Below are 7,500 nucleotides of genomic sequence, written 5' to 3'. Positions count from 1 at the left end.
GTTCTCTTCAACCTCCCATGTGTTTACTGCTGCCCTGGTTTGCTGCTGCTGCTGGGATGGAAAGAATGGGGTGGAGGAGAGGAGAGGAGAGGAGAGGAGGGAGAAGAGAGGAGAGGAGAGGAGAGGAGAGGAGAGGAGAGGAGAGAGGAGAGGAGAGAGGAGAGGAGAGGAGAGGAGATGAGAGGAGATGAGAGAAGAGGAGAGAAGAGGAGAGGAGAGGAGAGGAGAGGAGGGTGGAGAGGAGTGGAGAGGAGAGGAGAGGAGAGGAGAGGAGAGGAGAAGAGAGGAGAGGCGATGCACAAATGACCAGATCCATTACCCCTTAAAGATCCACCTGCTACCAATCAATCAAACTATCGATTAGACCACTGCGGAAATTGACACAGGAGGAAGAAGAAAGCGTGAGAGCGAAAGAGAGAGAGAGAGAGAGAGAGAGAGAGAGAGAGAGAGAGAGAGAGAGAGAGAGAGAGAGAGAGAAAGACATAGAGATAGGGAGAGACAGAGAGAAAGAAAGAGAAAGAGAGAGAAGAAAGAATGTGAGAGGAGAAAGTGAGTGAACGAGAGAGACAGAGAGGAGAAAAAAATGGCAGAGAATGTTTGAGGTGCTGTTCAGAGAGAAGTCTACCCCCCGGAGAGATGTGTTGTTGGTCTGATGTTTTTCAATAAAATCATTTGAACTTGTGGCTTTCACCATGTTACTGTATATTGGCTGTTTTTTACTTACTTTTAGCCTATGGCCCTCTTAACACCATCAGGTCTGCTGTCCAGTGTCTATACAGGCTTATACAAAGCTAAAACAGAATGCCACAGTTACCCTCCTGACATCTCTATCGGTGTGTGTGTGTGTGTGTGTGTGTGTGTGTGTGTGTGTGTGTGTGTGTGTGTGTGTGTGTGTGTGTGTGTGTGTGATGAATCACACAAGTCAGTGCCCCTGGCCAATGACATGGAAAACTTCACTCACTGTAGTGGCCCCCTGTCCCCCCAAGAACATACTCTACCTGTTTCTGCATTTCAGAGCCCCAGAACGCTAAAGACCTCTGCAGCAGCTTTTCCACTTACCTTCTCCTCCATCACAATGCAACAGACCCCTCACCGCTCCACCACCACCACCACCATATACATACATAAGCACGTCAAAGCATCGGCATGTTTACATAATTGAAACCCGGGCAAATACCTTTTGTGAAGTGAGAGATTGCACTATGTCGATTGTATGTGTGTGGTTGTGTGTGGCGTGTGTGTGTGTGTGTGTGTGTGTGTGTGTGTGTGTGTGTGTGTGTGTGTGTGCGCGCGCGTGCCGGTATGTGGTTGTGTGTGTGTGTGTGTTTGTATATGGTTGTATGTGTTTGCGAATGCATGTGCTGGGACCTTGACGGGTGCCGTTTCGAATGCAAGCGTGCAAGGAGTGCAAATGGGGTTATTTGTGAACGCAACGAAGGTGAAAGGCGGTCTCTGTTTGTGGCGTTTGCCTCTGTCTGGGTTGTACGTGTGTGTGCGAGAGAGAGATGGTGGATATGTTTATGTGTATGTGGCATGTGTGTATGTATGTGTGTGCATAGGTTTGACACTGCTGTCTCTCTGGTTGGCCCTATTCACTCATTCCTCTATCTCTTCTCTATCTCTCCATTTTCCCCTCCTCCTCCTCCTCCCCTCTTCCTCACTTATCTCCCTCATCTGTTTACAGCATGGCATTTTGCACTGCTGTGCTGCTGCTAGTGCCACTGCCGCCACTGTTGCTGCTACCGCTACCACTACCATAGTTGCCAGATTGGGTTGTTTCACGCCCAAATGGGCTGCTTAGTATGGCCTTCTGTGGGTAAAAATGGGTAAAAAAAGGTAATTTGGGCGGGTTTTTCAGCCGATTCATGGCCATAGAAATCAATAGAATTTAGTTCAAATTGGGCGGGATTTAGTGCTTCCAGCGGGTTTTGAGCATTTTTTGGGCTGGAAATCATCAATGTCATCTGGCAACCCTGACCGCTACCACTGGGGCAATGCTACACTACACTACACTACACAATGCATTTCTGTTTGTGTCGCACTTGTCACGGAGCGCGGAGACACGGCAGGGCAGCGGGTGACAAAAAGGCTACAATGGAGGGAAAAAAAACCCTACTCTCGCTCTGTTTATGCCTCTCTCCCACTTACTCAATTCTTACACACGCACACACACGCACACAAACAAACACTCTCTCTCTTTCTCTCGCCTCACAGACACATGCATGCACGCACACACGCACACGCAAACACACGGACGCAAACACACACACACACACACACACACACACACACACACACACACACACACACACACACACACACACACACACACACACACACACACACACACACACACACACACACACACACACGTTCTCTCTCACCCACACACCCACACACAAACACACCCACACCCACACACACACACACACACACACACACACACACACACACACACACACACACACGTGTTCTCTCTCACCCACCCACACACACAATAGTGGAGTGACACGCAGCACCTGAGGGTCTCCAGGTAAAAAGCCGAGTGACAGAGTGAGTGACAGCCTGCTACTGTGAGAGTAGTGGTGGTGGTAGAGCCGCTCGCTGTACAGTAGTACAGGGCAGGGAAGCCGACAGCGGGGGGACAAAGGGGTCAGTTGTCCCGGGCCTAGGGAGAAGGGGGCCCAAAATTGGGTTATCATCATTACGTTGAATGTATTGGGTAGGGGACCCTTTCAGATGACTTTGCCCCGGGCCCGGCCAAAGCTGTCAGCGCCCCTGAGTACAGGACTGCTTTCATGCATTCATGTCACACTGACCCTCTCTCCTGTACCTGGTAATGGGCTGTGGAGGGACAGGGGGAAAGCACACCACCGCCATTAGCACACTGAAAGCAGCGTTACTGACTGCGGTGAAAAGAGAAGAGTGGCTGAGAGAGAGAGAGAGAGAGAGAGAGAGAGAGAGAGAGAGAGAGAGAGAGAGAGAGAGAGAGAGAGAGAGAGAGAGAGAGAGAGAGAGAGAGGGGGAAGGGAGAGAGAGAGAGAGAGAGAGAGAGAGAGTGTGAGAGAAGTGGGAGGGAGGGAGGGAGAGAGAGAAAGAGAGAGAGAGAGAGAGAGGGAGGGAGGGAGGGAGAGGGGTCTGTATCTCTTTGTCACCTTCTCGTTTCTCTTTCACAAGACCATTTCCCCTCTTTTCTTTTCTTTCCTTCCAGGAAAGCACTGCGGTGGATTTATTCTAACTCCTGTTCCTGTATGGATGGCTGCTCCCTGATGGATACATTAGGGAAGCTGAGGAGGAGAGAGAGAGAAGGAGAGAGCGAGAGAGAGAGAGAGAGAGAGAGAGAGAGAGAGAGAGAGAGAGAGAGAGAGAGAGAGAGAGAGAGAGAGAGAGAGAGAGAGAGAGATTTTGAAGATATTATGGAGAGAAGGAAAGGGAGCGAGAGTAGAGAGTAGAGAGAGGGAGGGCAGTAGAGAGAGAGAAGGAGAGGGAGAGAGAGATAAAGAGTCGAGAGAGATAAAGAAAGATAAAGCGAGAGAGAGAGAGAGAGAGAGAGAGAGAGAGAGAGAGAAGTAAAGAGAGAGCGAGAGGAAAGAGGAAGAGATCCTCTTATTCCACCACCTTCAAAGTTCCTCTCTGTCTCCTTTTATGGCCTTGTTAACGGAGCTCGTCTCGCTGTCATTTCTCTTGTGGAAGTGCACTGCGGTGCCCAGGCACAGCCTGAGTGTGTGTGTGTGTGTGTGTGTGTGTGTGTGTGTGTGTGCCCATGTGTTACGAGACAGAGAGGGGGATAGAGAGAGAGAGAGAAAAACAGACAGAGAGAGGGAGAAAAACAGAGAATGACAGAGAGAAAGTGAGAGAAAGACACAGCGAGAGAATTGGAGAGAATGGAAGTCATCTAGAGAGAGAGAGAGAGAGAGACAGGCAGAGTGTGTGAGAGAGAGGGGGGGCAGAGTGAGGGAGACAGAGAGTGAATGAGAGAGAGAGAGAGAGAGAGAGAGAGAGAGAGAGAGAGAGAGCAAGCGTGCGAGAGAGAGGGAGAGGGAGAGAGACAGAGACAGAGAGAGAGAGAGAGAGAGAGAGAGAGAGAGAGAGAGAGAGAGAGAGAGAGAGCGAGCGAGCGAGCGCAAGGACGAGTAAAGAAAAGTGTTCTTTGTGTCTTTGCGTCTGGTGTGTTGGGGGTGTGAAGAGGATGGGGCCTGTTCCTACTTCGGGGACTCAGTAGTGCAGTGTAGACTCTGTTGTAGTGCTCTGCCTACAATAACACTGGATCTGGGGATGGTCGGTAGCAGTCCTAAGTGTTCAGGGCTGGTCTGGGGGAGAAATAGGGCCTGGGCACTTTTGGATTACAGGGCCCCCTTATAATTAACGTGCAGAACGGACTCACCGGTGGGCCTTTTTACATTTTTTAATTTTACATTTCTGAAAATAGGGGCCCACAAGGGTGCAGGGCCCACCTGGAAATGCCCGCTATGCCAGATGGCCAGTCCAGCCCTGTAAGTGTTATTGCTATGGCTATCACTTGTCACTCAAGCTGTCTGTTTTGTCATGCTTGTTTCATTCTGCCTCAAGAGCTCCACAAGTGTACAGACAGGCTGCCTGCTGCTGAGGAGGGAGGGGGGGGGGATTTCTGTGTCCTGAAGTGCCGTGTTAAAGCTTTTTTTTTTCTTGCAGAAAGGCATTATGTGTCTAGTTGTGAGTGGTCTTTATACCGTAGGAACAGGGAGAGAGAATGAGTGAGTGAATTAAGGACAGAGAGAGAGAGAGAGAGAGAGTATGAGTGAAAGAAAACGAGTGTGAGAGAGAAAAAGAGAGAGAAAGAGAGAGAGACAGAGAGAGAGAGAGAGAGAGAGAGAGAGAATATGAGTGAAAGAAAACGAGTGTGAGAGAGAAAAAGAGAGAGAAAGGGAGTGAGTAGAAGAAAGACGTGACTGTGACTATGAGTGAGAGTGAGAGTGAGAGTGAGAGAGAGAGAGAGAGAGAGAGAGAGAGAGAGAGAGAGAGAGAGAGAGAGAGAGAGAGAGACAGAGAATGAAGAGCTGTACTAACTCAGGTATATTTCCTTTTTTTCCCCTCGAACTCAGTCATATTTCTTTTTTTTCCCTCGCTCTCTTCTGGCATCATAGATATGAGTGCATCGATCTGTCAGGATCTGTCAGAGGCATGAGCTCGGAGAAGTGAGAGAAATCGCCCAAATAATCCTTCAGTGACTTCAACCACTCAGTGAGCTCCATCAGACTGCATGCAGTAAGATAAGGAGTCAGGAGTGTTACGTGTGCAGCCTGCCTTCACATGTTCATGGATGCACGTTTTCATACGTTAATACATGTGTGCAGCAGTGTGTGCGTCAGTGTGCTGTATATATGTACATGTGCGTAGGCGTTTGTGCATTGGTGCGTTTGTGTACATGTGTGTATGGGTGTTGTGTGTGCACATATGCACAGTAATATACTGTATGTGCACAGCATGTTTGTGTGTGTGTGTGTGTGTGTGTGTGTGTGTGTGTGTGTGTGTGTGTGTGTGTGTGTGTGTGTGTGTGTGTGTGTGTGTGTGTGTGTGTGTGTGTGTGTGTGTGTGTGTGTGTGCGTCTGTTTGCCTTTATGTGTGTGCATATGTGCGTTCGTAGGCGTGCATTTGAGAATGTGAGCATATGGACATTAGCATGTGTATACATCTGACAGTGTGTGAATATGTGCATTAGTAAATTTATATGAGAGAGCATTTGTACACAGGGTGTCTACAGGTTTGACCAAGTCAAAATTAAGACATTTTAAGACTTTTCAATACCATTTTCCCAATAAATTTAAGACCAACTCGCGGCGTTTACAGGTTTTAGCAAGTCAAAATTAAGAGATTTTAAGACATTTCAATACCATTTTCCAAATGAAATTAGGACCAACTCGCAAGATCATACACAGGTTCAAATGAAGCACAAAAAACAATTGGTTATTTACATTAATGTAGCCGTTTGAAAACACAAAACTATACACAATGAAACTTTACACTAAATAAAATTCAATAATGCGTTCTAAATTACACTACATGGCTACAACTCCCGATTTCCGTCGCGAAGTTCATCACATGGCTGACATAATTATTCCTCCCTAAATTAAGTTCCACAAATTTAAGACATTTGGGTTGAAAATTTAAGACAAAATAAGACTTTTTAAGGCCTTATTTGGCGAAAATGAAATTTAAGACTTTTTAAGACTTTTTAAGGACCCGCGGCCACCCTGTGTACATGAGAGTATGGGGGCAGCGTGGCCTAATGGTTAGGGAGGTGGACTCAAGATCAGAGGGTTGCAGGTTCGAATCCCACCCTTACCTCTCCCTACTACTCCATCCATGGCTGAAGCTCCCTTGAGCAAGGCACCTAACTAAAGCCCACAGTGCTCCAGGGACTGTAACCAACACCCTGTAAAATAACTCTTAAGTCGCTTTGGAAAAAAACGGCAGCTAAATGTAAGGTAATGTTAAGTAATGCATTTGCGCGTAATCATAAACGCATGCTTATCACACATTTTCAGAAAATGAGAAGAGAGCCCTATGAATGCAAATGATGTGAGGTTGTGTGGGTGTTGCCTACATACACTGAACATACTTACTGTATATTAGAGCGTCTGTTTGTCTTTGTGTGTGTGCATATGTGAACTAGTATGTGTAAATTTGAGAGTGTTAGCATAATATGCATTAGCACACACAGCTACGTGTATGTGCACACAGTTTGTGAGACAGTTTGTGCATGACCATTGTATAGCATATGGTCTATATTTTCGACACATTTCCAGACAATATGATGCCAATAATGTGGGATGTGGTGGTGCCTATTTGAACTTCACTAGGATGCAGTGTGTGTGTGTGTGTGTGTGTGTGTGTGTGTGTGTGTGTGTGTGTGTGTGTGTGTGTGTGTGTGTGTGTGTGTGTGTGTGTGTGTGTGTGTGTGTGTGTGTGTGTGTGTGTGTGTGTGTGTGTGCACATAATATGTCCAATAGTATGTCTACTCATGGGAGTATGTGCATGAAGGAAGCGAAGGATAACACTCTTCAGATTTGTCTTTGTTCTTTCGCCCACGAATAGGAATAGGAAAAAAAACAAATCTGAAGAGTGCGGCCCTTCGCTTCCTTCATTCATCTATGTTTTATGTGGGATTCAACACCCAGCTAAAAAAATATGAGAATCCCTGTGAGTGTGTTTCCTCCACTTTTCATTAGTATGTGCACACATGATAGTATATGTTCAGGGCCGTATTAAGCATACGTACGTGGTGAACCTCGGCACTATACCTCAGATGGGCCCCCCTTTATGAATAATACATATTTGTAAAGTTTGCATCGTGTGGTCCTTCTTTTTTGGCGAAAAAATGGTTGGTGCCACTGGCCCTTCTGGATAATCCAGCCATGTAACTGTTCATAAGTAAGGGTTAACGTTCGGCGAGAAGGTCGCTACCGTGGAAACGCAGCACGACAGAGAGAATCTTTAGACCCCGACGCGGAGCGGAGGGGT

General features: G+C 47.2%; 1 protein-coding gene across 1 annotated transcript in view; it reads right to left on the bottom strand.

The window, feature by feature from the left end:
* Positions 1-7,500, bottom strand: part of enox2 (ecto-NOX disulfide-thiol exchanger 2) — a 514,981-nt gene that overhangs the window by 101,465 nt on the left and 406,016 nt on the right. The window lies entirely within an intron of this gene.

This window comes from Engraulis encrasicolus, chromosome 23 (genome assembly GCF_034702125.1).
Source record: "Engraulis encrasicolus isolate BLACKSEA-1 chromosome 23, IST_EnEncr_1.0, whole genome shotgun sequence".
NCBI classification, from domain to species: domain Eukaryota; kingdom Metazoa; phylum Chordata; class Actinopteri; order Clupeiformes; family Engraulidae; genus Engraulis; species Engraulis encrasicolus.
The sequence above is the reverse complement of the archived record's forward strand: the minus strand, read 5'-3'. Positions and strand labels throughout refer to the sequence as shown.